At 40.6% G+C, this 13,668-nt stretch overlaps 1 pseudogene; it reads left to right on the top strand.

Annotated features, from left to right (window-relative positions):
* LOC136460297 (E3 ubiquitin-protein ligase PRT6-like) lies at window positions 1-13,120 on the top strand (annotated as a pseudogene).
* The last annotated feature ends 548 nt before the right edge of the window (window positions 13,121-13,668 follow it).

Raw genomic sequence — 13,668 nt, 5'->3', positions numbered from 1 at the left:
ATGTCCGACCGGGACCCATATGGGGCGTCCCCTCGCTTCCTACCTGTGTCCCGGTGCTTATCCTGAGCGAATCGATCGACTCAAGAGGCCGGTTGATCTCTCTGGAGATCTCGCTGTTGGGTCTCTCTAGGTCATGACGACTGGAGTGACGGGGATTGGAGAGCTCCAGTCGGAGACGTCCGACCGGGACCTGCGCTTGTCAATCGTGGGTTAGCCCTTGTGTGAACAATTTTGTATTAAGGGACACATGCTCACCTTGATGACCTGAGAGACGGGGTTCGAAAAGCTCCAGTCGGAAACGTCCGACCAGGACCTTGATGACCTATATCTCAGGTGCTTATCCTGAGTGAATCGATCGACTCAGGAGGCCGGTTGATCTCTTCCGGCGGAGATTTCGCTGTTGGATCTCTCCAGGTGTGGCCTGGGGAGACGGGGAGCCGTCCGCATGCGGTGGCGCTTCTGTTTTCGTGCCCGACGTGCGGTAGTGGTTGGTCGTGCGGTAGTGGTGGGCCATGTCCCGGTCACGTCCCGTCTGATCAGGAGCCGTTTCGTTGCGCTGGGCATGTCCTGTCGGTCAGGGGCCGTCCCATCTGCATTAAATGGAAAGAGAGAGAAAGTTTCTCGCCCCGCCGCTTCGTCTTCCCGATCGGCACGTCCGCTGCTCCCCTTCCTATAAGTAGGAGAGAAGAGAGAGGGTGTTCGCCTCGTTCTTTTGCCTGTTCGCCGTCTGCCGCCGCCGCCTTTCTTTTTTAATTGGCATTATGTTAGGGAAACTATTAGTCAAAAACATATCTTTGCCAGGCACTGTGTTATCTTGCTGAGCAAGAACTTGGAAAAAGCAAGGCGTTTGGATTCTCAGCAAACTTACCTCGGGTTCCGTGTTGGCAAGCTTACCTCGGGCTGGCAAGGTTTGGCTTGCCCAGCAACGCTAGGCGAGGATAGCTTGCTGGAAAACTCAAGTGGCCCCTAAAAAAAATCTTTATTCATGAAGAACGGAGATAGCATTTAGTTGTATTCAAATTCAAAATTATCTAAGGTGTTGACGAGGTCTTTGTTATTCAATTTGGTCTCCGTAATCCATGACATCAAAACAACGTCTAAGGAAACACAGTGTCCTTGCTTGCTTTTTTGTCTTATCCATAAACTAATCATTTACTTACATTTTCTTAAAACTGAAGATTTATGTTATGCCGCATTTAGGTTCTGATAATATCTTGTTTTCAGGTTTGAGTCAGTTCTAATGCAAGAAATGCTGACTTTTCTTATACAATTGGTTAAAGAGCGTCGTTTTTGTGGGCTTTCCACAGCAGACAACTTGAGGAGAGAACTGATTTACAAGTTAGCTATTGGAGACGCCACTCATAGCCAAATTGTTAAGTCTCTTCCTCGCGATCTTTCGTCAAGTGACAACTTCAAAACGTTCTGGATTCGCTGGCAGCTTATTCTAATCCATCTGGCATGAAGCAGGTACTGTCCTTCAATTTCTATAACGTGTTTCTGAAAATAATCCTAAAATTGGAGGATTAACATAAAACATTATCACAGGGTAAGTATGTACTTCGCAAATCATGCTGGAAGGAATTGGACCTGTATCACCCCCGCTGGAATTCCAGGGAATTGCAAATTGCCGAGGAGAGATATTACCGTTTCTGCAAAATTTCTGCCCTTAATGCTCAGCTACCTCGGTGGACTCATGTTTTTAACCCCCTCAGAAGTATTTCTAACATTGCAACCTCGAAGGCTGTCCTTCAGATTGTTCGTGCCGTTCTTTTTTATGCTGTTTACAGTGATGCATCATCGGCATCACGTGCCCCTGATAATGTTCTTGTGACGGGTTTGCATCTGCTTTGGTTGGCACTTGATATATGTGAATCTGAAAGACAGATACATGCTGGTCAGTATGGCATGGACGTGGTGCAGCATGATGATGAATCATGGGTGGTTCTGTCATCTGCAGAAGAGGCTTTCCCCATCTTGACTTACTCCACTGAACTAGTTTCCCCAGTGTCTGACAAAGTAAAGAAAGAAAGCATGTTAACTCTGCTTGTCTCGTTAATGCACAAATACAAAGAAGAGAATGATGCCACCTTTTCTGGATCCAAGTACTGCAATATCCCATCTCTCATTGAAATCTTATTAAAGAAGTTTGCCAAGTTAAGTAAGGAGTGCATGGTTACATTGAGACAAATGGCACCGCATATAGTGCCTTCTACACCTGATCATACCAGTACCAAAGAAAGCCTAGGATCTTCTTCAGATTCCATGGAAAAGAAAGCAAAAGCACGCCAACGCCAAGCTGCAATTATGGTAAGACCTTTATTTGCAAAATTTACATAGTTTAATACTTTAATTATCCTTTTGACTTGTCTCAAATTCCACCCTTAGTTAATTGTGAGATCTTTGTAGATGGGTTTACGAAAAATACAGAACTTTATCACTTTATTTTAATTTACAAGGTGCTAGTTCTGTGGTTTCCCTAGTTAGATGTTTATTTGGTTTTTCAGCCATCTAATGCCTACACTCTGCACTTGGCTCATTCTTAGGTTCTGAAGCTACTTGCTGATTTTCCTAAAAAAAACTTGTTGACTTTTGGCCTCTCCTAACTTACACTAAGCACAATTTTGTTCTGTTGTACCATATTTATTTAGGCGAAAATGAGGGCAGAGCAGTCCAAGTTTGCTGAAAGTATGAAGTCATCAGAAAATGAGGGGCATGATGTTACTATGTTGGAGACAGATGTGTCCAGTTCAACTGGAGTTGTGTCTGAGGAGTCCCTACCAGTTTGCTCTCTGTGCCGGGACTCAGATTCCAAAAGCCCTCTCTGCTACTTAATCCTTCTTCAGGTAATCACTGTTGACTTGACAACATCTTGCTTTATCTTGTGATGCCTCATAGGTTCTTAAAGTAGTGATTGTTCTTTCTGCAGTATTTTGGTGTATGATATGATGTTTTCTGACCTATATTTAAAACACATGTTAATTCTACTTATTTTTCTTTTTGTTATGCTGATATATATGTTAAAGTACCATAGAATAATCTTTCATGTGTGTTAATTCAGAAATCTCGACTTGCAACCTTTGTTGAGATGGGTAATCCATCCTGGGAAAATCCAGCTCAAGTAAACAAGACTGTATCAGTCAAAAGGGAAGACTCAACTGATTCCTCGGTATCTGGTTCTTCAACTTCTGAGGAACTTGTCAATGATACAACAGTAGAGCCATCATTTGATATAGACAACATGGAGGTCGATGCCTATCTTGATTTTTCTAATGAGCAACATCCACTGATTAGATATATATCATCTTTCCCAACTGGGCATAGCAACAGCACTGCAGATGAAAATGTCTCGCTTGAGGCAATTGAGGCTGACATTTACAGTTCTATTTTAAATGATCTATTTGGATCCAGCAATGCACATATTCAGGATAGTGACCAAATGTTGCCATCAAATACTTCAAACATCACAGTTGATACCAAGAGAACTAGAAGCCCCAAGCGTTCAGTGCTGGGAACATATGTTAGTTGCCTTTCAGCAAAACACCGCCATTCTTCTCTGTACGATGTAGCCTCAAAATCTTCTGCCTCTGTAACTACAAGAAACAGATTTGGTCCTGTTGATTGTGATGGCATCCATATATCTTCTTGTGGACATGCCGTGCATCAGGAATGTCATGATCGATATTTGTTCTCCTTGAAACAAAGGTATGCTGGACCACCCCCCATAACATACCCTTTTTGTAACTGTAACTAGTTCTACTAGTTAGGAAATAGGTATGTTACATTGCGCCTTTTGGTTGGGTGTTTCATTTCAATGGAAATTGTTCAGTTGTAGGAGTACAAATTCACAAAATGGTCAATTTATAACCTTTAGATGATTCATTTATTTTGTGTCATTGTGTGGTATAAGTTGATTGTTTGCCATCTAATAAGTCCTAGTTTCACGATTTACAATTAATTTAGTCAGGTTTCACTCCAGCATCTTTATTCTAAAACTTTTTCTCTCCATGCTGTTGCCAGATGCCATGTTTAAAAAAAAAAATTAAAGTCCTTATGGCATGGAATTAAATTGACTTGTTTGATGACAAAATTATAAATATGGTATATGGTGGACTTCTTTATTTATGACACTATAATAGGATACCTATTTAGTGTTCGCGACCTGGAAAGCAGAAACTTACTATTTATTAGGAGGCCTACATAACTTATGATTATACGTATTACTGGCTGGAAAACTTCTGTTGATTTGAGTCTATATCTGTTTGCAGTAACTTACACATTTGTTTATTTACAGATATGTCCGGAGACTTGGTTTTGAAGGTGGTCATATAGTTGATCCTGATCTGGTATGTGTATATATTTGTGTTTATAAAGTTGACTTTTTTTTTGTTTTTGTTGATCCTTTGCTTAGGCAATTCTTTTTTCAGGGAGAATTGCTTTGTCCAGTATGTCGCAGATTTGCAAATTCCATTCTTCCAGCATCACCTGATTTCTCTGGTAAAACATCAAGGATGGTGAGACCATTTGTTCAAACCTTGACACCTCAAGTTGTTACAACTACATCAGATGTGAATAGAAATTGCTTACAGTTCCCTCGCGCACTATCTCTTCTTGAAAGTGCTGGAAAAATCGTTGGAGAAAGCAAGTTTTTAAAAGCTATATCTGGGAAGCTTAATGAAACTACAAATCCAGCCCTTGATCCTTGTATTCGAAGAATGACTATGCTTTACTATCCTCGCAGTCACAGCAGTTTTTCACCATCTAAGAGGCTCAACCCATCCTTATTTCTCTGGGATACACTAAGATACTCTCTGGTATCTACAGAAATCGCTTCTCGTGGTAGGATGTCAAGCCACTCTGCTGAATCGAAGTCCTGCTTGGAGTCTTTGCGTGGTGAACTTAATTCATCAAGTGGGTTCATATTGTCCCTCTTGTTCCATGCTGCTCACTCTGCACGGAATTTGAATCGTCTTGAGGTTCTTCTGAGGTTTGAAGGTATCCAACTATTAGCAGGTTCTATTTGCTCTTGTATTTCGGGTTATAAAGACATTCTGAATGCCACTAAGCGAAAAGGTATAGCTCATCCTGTTCCTTTACCTTGTTTAATGTATTTCCCTGCATCTAGATACTATTTTCCCTCGTTTTGGAGTGTCTTCTTATTTCCACTTCTAAACGAATATCATGAGCTTTCTATTTCTTTCAGTGGGGCTTTGATAAAAAATATGATTTATTTATAAAACAAGTGGACTCCAGGGATTTTTATATAGTATAAAGTGACCTTATGAGCAATATGTTGGTACTCAATTGTTATTGTTTCTGTTGAGCTGATTATAATGATAAATTGGTTCTTAATTGTTACTATTTCTGTTGTAGAACGGATTATAATTGCTTGTTTGGAGTGTTACTATTGTCTTGTTGCTTTCCCTTTTTTTTTGCTGATTGGCATACTGGGCATAATTGTTTGTGTTGTGATGGTTAATTGTAACAGTTTCTGTCTTAGAACATATTTAACAGGTTTCTTTTTGCTTGTGTTACCATTGCCTTGTTTGCTTTATTGTGCTGATTTGTATACAGCACAGCAGGCAATATAACTGAACCTTTTTAGTTATTTCCGTTCTTATCTTATTTATTATAATTATACTATTTTTCCCTTATGAAAGTCCTAATGTTGTATTTCCTTTTTTTTTGTATTGGTGGTGGTTGTTAGTTTTATATTTTTATCTAACCAAGATCCTTGAGTTGATTTGACATGCAAAGCGAAGAATTCTGGTCTAGGCTTACTTACATTTGCTTGAAGTAACCAATAAAAGCTTATAACCTTTAAATTTGCATCCCACACTTTGTGACATCATGACATCTTCTCAATTTATGTTTGTAAAACAAATGCTTAGGTAAAGAGGTTTCAAGATACTTTCATAAAGACCGAAGCATTCATTAAAGGAAAAATAAAACAAAAGGGTGCATACCAGGTCTTGTAGGTTGTGTACCTGTCAAGAAGGCTCTATTATATTGTATGTGAAAGTAGATGCGGCGTAATCTAAAGTCATTTTTCTTGCTTAGTTCTAATAATGTGTTTATCATAAAATGCTTACATTTGATTAAATCATTTCTCCTGATCACTTATGGAATGTTTATTTTGTTATCACTTCTCACGTTTTCATCCTTAACAGGCTCTTTGCCATCGATGGTTGATCCAGCCAGTGAGGGGGGCCTCTTCCCTGATATCCAATTTTGGAAACAATGTGCTGATCCAGTTCTTGCTCAAGATCCATTTTCTTCTTTGATGTCAGCACTTTTCTGTCTGCCTGTTCAGTTTCTATCATCTGCTGAATTCTTCATCCCTTTCGTCAGTGGCGAATCTAGGATTTTAGGTTAGGGTATGCCTCTCAAAAAAATTTCATACATAATTCGGTAAATCCATTTACCAATTCGGTATTAAGGCTTATAATCATGAATTAAGTGGACAGCGTATCTACTAAATATAGTATAAATAGTTTCAAAAGCCATACCGATAACTGAAATATATGCATAATAGAGTACCAGAGACTTACAATGTTATTTTGCCGACATTTTTATTCGACGCTTTCGAAGGGACATAAATGTCTCAATTATATCATCTTCATCAACTTCAAAAAAAATATCTCGCTCAATGAAAGTGACTAGACAATCATCCAAAAGACTATCTCCCATCTTATTTCGTAGCTTTGTTTTCACTAAAACCATCGCAGAAAATACCCTTTCAACACTTGCCGTTGCCACGGGTAGAAGCAATACCAATTTGAGAAGCTGATAAACCATATCATACACTTTATGCCTCTTTGTTTGAACAAGCTTAACTGAGAGATCAACAATATTTTCTAGACCTTTGAATCTATCATCCTGCCTGATGTCATCAATATAATTATCTAGCTGCAATTCAAGTCTGAGCAAATTATTATTTGAGAAGTCTTTTGGGTAGAATTCAGCTAATCTACGTAGCTTCCATGCATCAAAAGGCTCAAATGAGTTAGAAGGATTGAAGGCTGCCATACAAGACAACAACTTCATATTAATCTCATCAAATCGATTATCAAGTTCTTGACTTATTTGATCAATGACACCAATATATACCTCTCTTCTGAAGTGGTCATCATTGGTTTGCTTTCGAGCACAAGCTTTCCTTACTAATTTTCCATAAGGAACATAATCATCATCCATAGCAGGAACATCAACACCATGTTTATCACAAAATGAGGTGACCCTCTCAAGAAAATTATGCCAACCATCAGACCTCAATTCTTGCATTCTTTTCTTTGCCACATTAACAAGTGATATTGCATTAAGAATATCTTGCTCTCTTCTTTGCAAACACTCAGATAACTCATTTGTGTATCCAAGAATAATATACATTAAGTGTGCAAAGAAAACAAACTCAAAGGTCTCAAACGCTCCGATCACAAAATGTATTTTGGTCCAATCATCCTTATATGTCGGATCATCCCCAAGATCAACCAGTACATCATGGATTGATTCATACATAGTAATGATGCTGCATATAGTTTTATAATGAGATCTCCATCGAGTATCCCCAAGCCTAGGCAAACCCATCTCTTGATGTAATCCAGTTCCAGATTCAATTTCACCACAGTCAAGTGCTTTCTTGACATTCTCAAGCCTAGCATTTCTAAGCATGTCATGACGCTTACAAGAAACTCCAACAATATTCAACAAGATAGATACTTGATCAAAAAAAAGCCGCAATCAGTATTTCCCTTAGCAACAGCAACAAGAACCAATTGCAGTTGATGAGCAAAACAACGAATATAATAAGCAGAAGGTGATTCTTGCATGATCAATGTTTTCAACCCTTTAATATCTCCTTTCATGTTGCTAGCCCCATCATATCTTTGACCACGGATTTGAGTCAAACTCAAGCCATGACTAACAAGTAAAGCTTCAATTGCAGCCTTCAATGATAAAGAGGTAGTATCATCTACATGAACAACTCCAATAAAATACTCACATGGCCTTCCCAATTTGTCAACATAACGCAAGCAAAGAGCTAGTTGTTCTTTATGTGATATATCACTAGACTCATCAGCTAAAATTGCAAAGGGCTCATCATCAAGTTCTTCAATTATTTTCTTTCTAGTTTATAGGGCACAACAGTGAATAATTTGCTTTTGTATGTCTGGGCTAGTTAAGGTACAGTTACCTGGAGCATTGTCCAAAACATATTTGTTCACTTCTTCACTATTTCCGGCAAGAAATTTCAAAAGTTCAATGAAGTTCCCTCTGTTGCTAGATTCTTCACTTTCATCATGTCCACAAAATGCCAACCCTTGATGCAAAAGAAACTTGATACACCTAAGTGAATAAGTCAACCTTTTCTTATAAAGTTGAAGATCCTCATCACTCCACTTCTGAATATTATAATCAATTGCTACCTTGGGATTTATAAAGCCAATGTATCTCTCTTGAGCTGCAATATGTGCCTTAGAACTCAAATGTTTGAGAAGTGCATTCTCTCCTATATTCCAATTATTCCATCCATCAACAGTAAATGCCTCTGACCCAGCGCCCTTCTTGAACAAGTAGCATATAAAGCAAAATACAACATCCTTCTTAATACTATACTCAAGCCATTCATGATTGTACATCCAACAATAATTGAATTGACGATCTTTTCCTGAAATCTTTGTTTTCGAAAAATCATGTGCAAAAGGTTTGACCGGACCTTTAGTAATATATGCTCTTCGAATTGCATCTTGATCATTAACAGGATAACTGAGAATGTGACGTCTTTCACCTGGATCATGTGGAAGACGATTGATGTCATAAACTAGTGGCACTGAAGACGGCTGTGGTGGTGGCGGTGGCGGTGGTAGCACAGGATTTTGAGTTTCCTCAACTACTCTCTCATGACTCTGCTCTTCCACCACAGCTACAACCGGATCAGAAGAGCGATTACAAGTGGCAACAGCTGCCTCTTTTTTCCTCTTTTCTTCATGCTTCTGAAAAATAGATGCAATATTCCCGGTTCTCTTCGTAACTGCATAAAATTAACAAAGAAAACAGAGCCAAATATTTAAATAAATTATACTTGCACGATTGAATTCACATATATGATTATGGATCACATACATGATACGTTTACTGAACAATAGATCAGAATATTCACTCAGATGTTGGGAAAAATCCTCCACCTCGCTGCGTGAAAGATTATTATATAATTTTAGCGCTAAAAAATTAGCAATTGATGTACAAATAAATTTTTAAAAATCCGAAGAACATGAATCTCACTTGAAGCCTAAACCAAACCAGACGAGATCCCGAGAACAGTTCTGATCTGATCTGATCCGTATTGGCGTATTGCGTATACGTACTACCGTAGGGCATAGGGCCATAGGGCGTGGGCGTCGGACGTCGGCGATCGGCGACTCAGGCGTCCGCGACAGCGATCGGCAACTCGATGGCGTGAGTGCGTCTGCGAGACGCCGTGACGGCGTAGCCACGTACAGGCACGAGCAAGGCGAACGACGGAATAGTTGAAGTCCGTAATCCCGTCAAAGTGGTCGTCTGGGCGTCTGGCTGCATGGGCCGCGTGGGCCTCAGCGTGACGCTCGCAGAGCCACGCCGCGGCCTGCCTGTCGCTTGCCCCTGACACTCGCATCACGGATGAGTTTTTTTCTTTTTTTTTATTAAATATACATATATGTATTTGCTGTTGCATCGGGAAAACAGGGTATGCCGGGGCATAGCCGGCATACCCTGTAGCTCCGCCACTGCCTTTTGTCCATCTGTTCTATGTTGTTTGTGCCATTCAGGTATGCTGTTTTGCATTGCTTCCTCTTTATGTTTGCAGTTTGTATGTTAGTTGTATTAATTCTAGCTGTTTCAACATCAGCTAAGCTTTTTAGTCCCAAGCACATTGGGGTAGGCTAGAGCTAAAACCCAACATGAGCTATCAACAAAAAGGCAAAAGTAAGAGAAAATAGAATAAGTATATGTAAGGCATGAATAGTAGTGATGTTGTTAAGAGGGTCTGAAGCCTGTTCATGGTTCAGGCATGTGAATAGTTGCTTTCCATGTGCTCCTGTTCAAGAACAATTTATAGCTTGCAACTACATGATTTTGATGTAGGCCCTGATAACATGCTACGGGGAGGAAACTTTTGATCGATCAAACTTCAATGACTGCCTTCTTAATGATGTTTGCAAGACAATGTCAGGATATGATATTGCCAGAGAGTATTTTGTATCCAAATATATCGATCCCTCTTGTCATCCAAAAGACATGGTCCGCAGATTAACATATCCGTATCTTCGGAGATGTACATTGCTTTGGGAGCTGCTAAGATCGTCTGCCACATCGCCCTTGTATGACGGTTTCAATATTTGGGAAGGGTCACATCTTTACTTGAGTAATAGCACACAAGACGGCAGTTCTTCACTGGCAATGGAACTGAACGGATTAAGAGAATTGGAAGACCTGTTTCAGATTCAGTCGCTGGATCTGATTCTCCAAGATGAATCTGTACACATGCTGGCCTTAAAATGGTCTCAACATTTCTGTGAAGATTACAATCCCCGTAAATATAGAGGCACTCTCTTTTCTACCCCTGCAGTTCCATTTAGGCTGATGCAACTACCAGATGTATACCAGGTTCTCCTAGAAAGGTTTGGTCTGGTTCTTCTAAGCTTGGGATGAGATTTTATGCGAGCTCCGCCTTTTTTCCTGGAACTGATGGCTTATTATTTTTCCATCTAGATATGTCAAGATGCAATGCCCTGATTGTGGCTCAGTGCCTGATGAATCGGCACTGTGTTTGCTTTGTGGCAAACTATGTTCGCCTAGTTGGAAACCATGCTGCAGGTGATAGAACTTTGCTTGTAAAAGTTCCTATTACCTTGTGTTGTGCCATAATTTATCAAACGCCTGTCCTAATTTTATTTGTTTGTAGGACTGGTAAATGCCAGAATCATGCATTGCAATGTGGTGCTGGTATTGGCATATTTCTTCTAGTGAGGGTACGTACTAGCTCATTACTTTTTTTTTCCTTGAACATGCAGGAGAGCTGCATATCTTTTATATTAGGAAGAAAAGGGGCATGAGAAACCCCAAATAACAAAGAACCACCCTAGCTCATTACACATGATACTATTTTGTCCAGTATAACGTCCTCTGTTCTTTCTTATGTGAATATGCTTCAATTTTGATGGTCTTCTGCGCAGAAAACAACAATCCTGTTGCAGCGATCTGCTCGTCTGGCCTTTTGGCCGTCTCTATACCTTGATGCTTTTGGAGAGGAGGTATTGCTTAATTTCCTAATGTTTTGTTATTCTTATATGGACTTATAGCTGTTTGTTACATTCTCCGCTTGAAATTTTACCTCCTGCTGGTGAACCCACTTGAGCTTCTCCGCCACACAGCAGAAGTTCATTTGGCCTCAAAATCAGATGCATGCTTCTATTGTGAACATGAAATAAAATGTCCCATATGTGAAATCTTTAGATGTTTGATTTTTCCTCGAGAACAATAACAAGTGAAACTGATTTCAGATCATCTGAATGACCATCAATGGATGATGTGATGGATCTTATCATTTGTATCTAGTCATAAACTACCACCTGTATATATATTAACCTCAAGAATAAGTGAAACTCCTACGATTGAAACTGTGCATTGAGGAAAGTGGGCATTCTTTCATGACAATGTGAGCTTATGCTCTTTACCTTTTTGGGATGCTTGGAACTTTGGATGCAGGATCATGAAATGCAGAGAGGAAAGCCTTTATATCTAAGTCAAGAAACATACACAGCGCTGACGTATCTGGTAATCAGTCCACACCCTTTCCTCTATGCTTTCTCGACTTGATGTTTTATTAGGAAAAAAACGAGACCCAACTTAGGAGGAACTAGGCGTTTTTTTCATTAAGAAAATTTGCACCCAAATTCAAGCCGAGAGAGGACTTGAACCTGGGTGGTTGGGTGCACGACCACACTTCCACCCAACCAGTTGAGCTAGGCTCACTTCCTGACTTGATGTTATATGGAATTTGCACCTTGATTATAAATGAGATACATGTCCTTTTTTGTGTGATAGGTGGCATCTCATAGCCTTGACCGAACTTCTGAAGTTCTTCGGCAAACGACCATCAGCTTTTATGATTGAGTCCATTTTCCAAGGAACAATGTTCAAAGGTTTGGATTATTTATATGCCTTGTTTGATTCTAGAATACGGAAAGATTGGCATCTTTGTTTTTCCCCAGTACCCCCTTTGTTCTTTATGTTCGTTGTTCACAAACTTCAAACTTGTAATGGTTAGTTTGCCTGCCAAAAAAGATGTAGTTGGGTAGCAATAGGCATATTTTCCCCAGGTTATGTGGTCACTATTTGCTTCTCTTAGTAGGCTTATTATACAAGTCTTAAATCATTAAATATGGAAAGAACAGATGGAATGATCTTATCATGTGTATTAGATCCAATGGAGCAAATAAACTGCTGTCAGATCACCCAGCCACAAACTACCTTTAGTCAGAATGGTTGTATTTGTATTCATCGGTGTCCATTCTCGGGCATGCTGTATTGAAGAGTTGAAGTGCAACCACAGCACATGGTTCTCTCCACTTAATGCTGCCCCACACATTTTGTGCTGCGCACAAATTTCACGTTGCATCGTGATACATGGTTTATTGTTGATTTGTCGTCTGCTTGTGTCAGGATCTTGTGGATGTGCATATTGTGGGAACTTTAGTACAACTTGGTGCTGATCCTCTCCGGTGGTAACGAAAGTGTTACCTCAACCAAGGTTACAAGCGCAAGCTCTTTTTTCTAATTATTATTGCGCTCGTTGCTGTATCCTGCCTGCTTTGTTTTCGTCTGTGACCGTTTCTCTCTACCAGGTGGTGTAGATTCTGCAGGCTTGCCACCATTCGTGTTCTGTGGCGCACTGGCCCTGCTGCTCCCCTTGTGCCTAATGTACAGTTGTTTTCATTCTTTTCTTTGTTTAATTATTATTATGGCCGGTGCTCACAAAATGGCTACAGCTGACCTTGTAACGTTCAACGATCGACTGCATGATCTGTATGTACAGTACATGTCAACGGATTGGTGTAGTTTCAGTATGAAATGCAGTCATCCAGGTGCCATTTCATGGTCATCGAGTTTTATTTATCGTGTTGCCCTGTGATCTGCTGAATCTTATTTGAACCAGCGTGTTCAGCGGGAAGCGAGGCTATGGAACATTTTAATAAGATAGGCTGCTCGGCAAGATATTTCCTTGCATAGCCATAGCTTGAGGGACGATTCGAGGGTTCGGTAGGGCGGGGCCCAAATCCCCCGTTCACCACCGTTGATTTTCACTGCCTCCCTTTCCCACCAGTCTCGATCTGAAGCAGGACAGCACACAGCAGTTCCCACCCGCAGATCCTTCGTCACCTTAAGGGCTACTTTGGCAGCAGCCTTCCCCGGCGGGAACCCGGGCTTTTCCCCGCGGTAAAATTCCACGTGGCGAATTTCCACGGCCGCCGCTCGGGTCGATTTGGAAGCCCGCGACATGGGTGTCTCGGCCCCGCGGGAGCTGGGTTTTCACGGGGAAATCTGTCTGGCCTCGAGACACCTGGCGTCATTCCCGTCCCTTTCCCTCTCGCGACTCGACTCCCGTCGCCGCCCCTCCGCCTCCCCTCGACT

This window comes from Miscanthus floridulus, chromosome 6, assembly GCF_019320115.1.
Source record: "Miscanthus floridulus cultivar M001 chromosome 6, ASM1932011v1, whole genome shotgun sequence".
In the NCBI taxonomy this organism is placed as follows: domain Eukaryota; kingdom Viridiplantae; phylum Streptophyta; class Magnoliopsida; order Poales; family Poaceae; genus Miscanthus; species Miscanthus floridulus.
The sequence above is the reverse complement of the archived record's forward strand: the minus strand, read 5'-3'. Positions and strand labels throughout refer to the sequence as shown.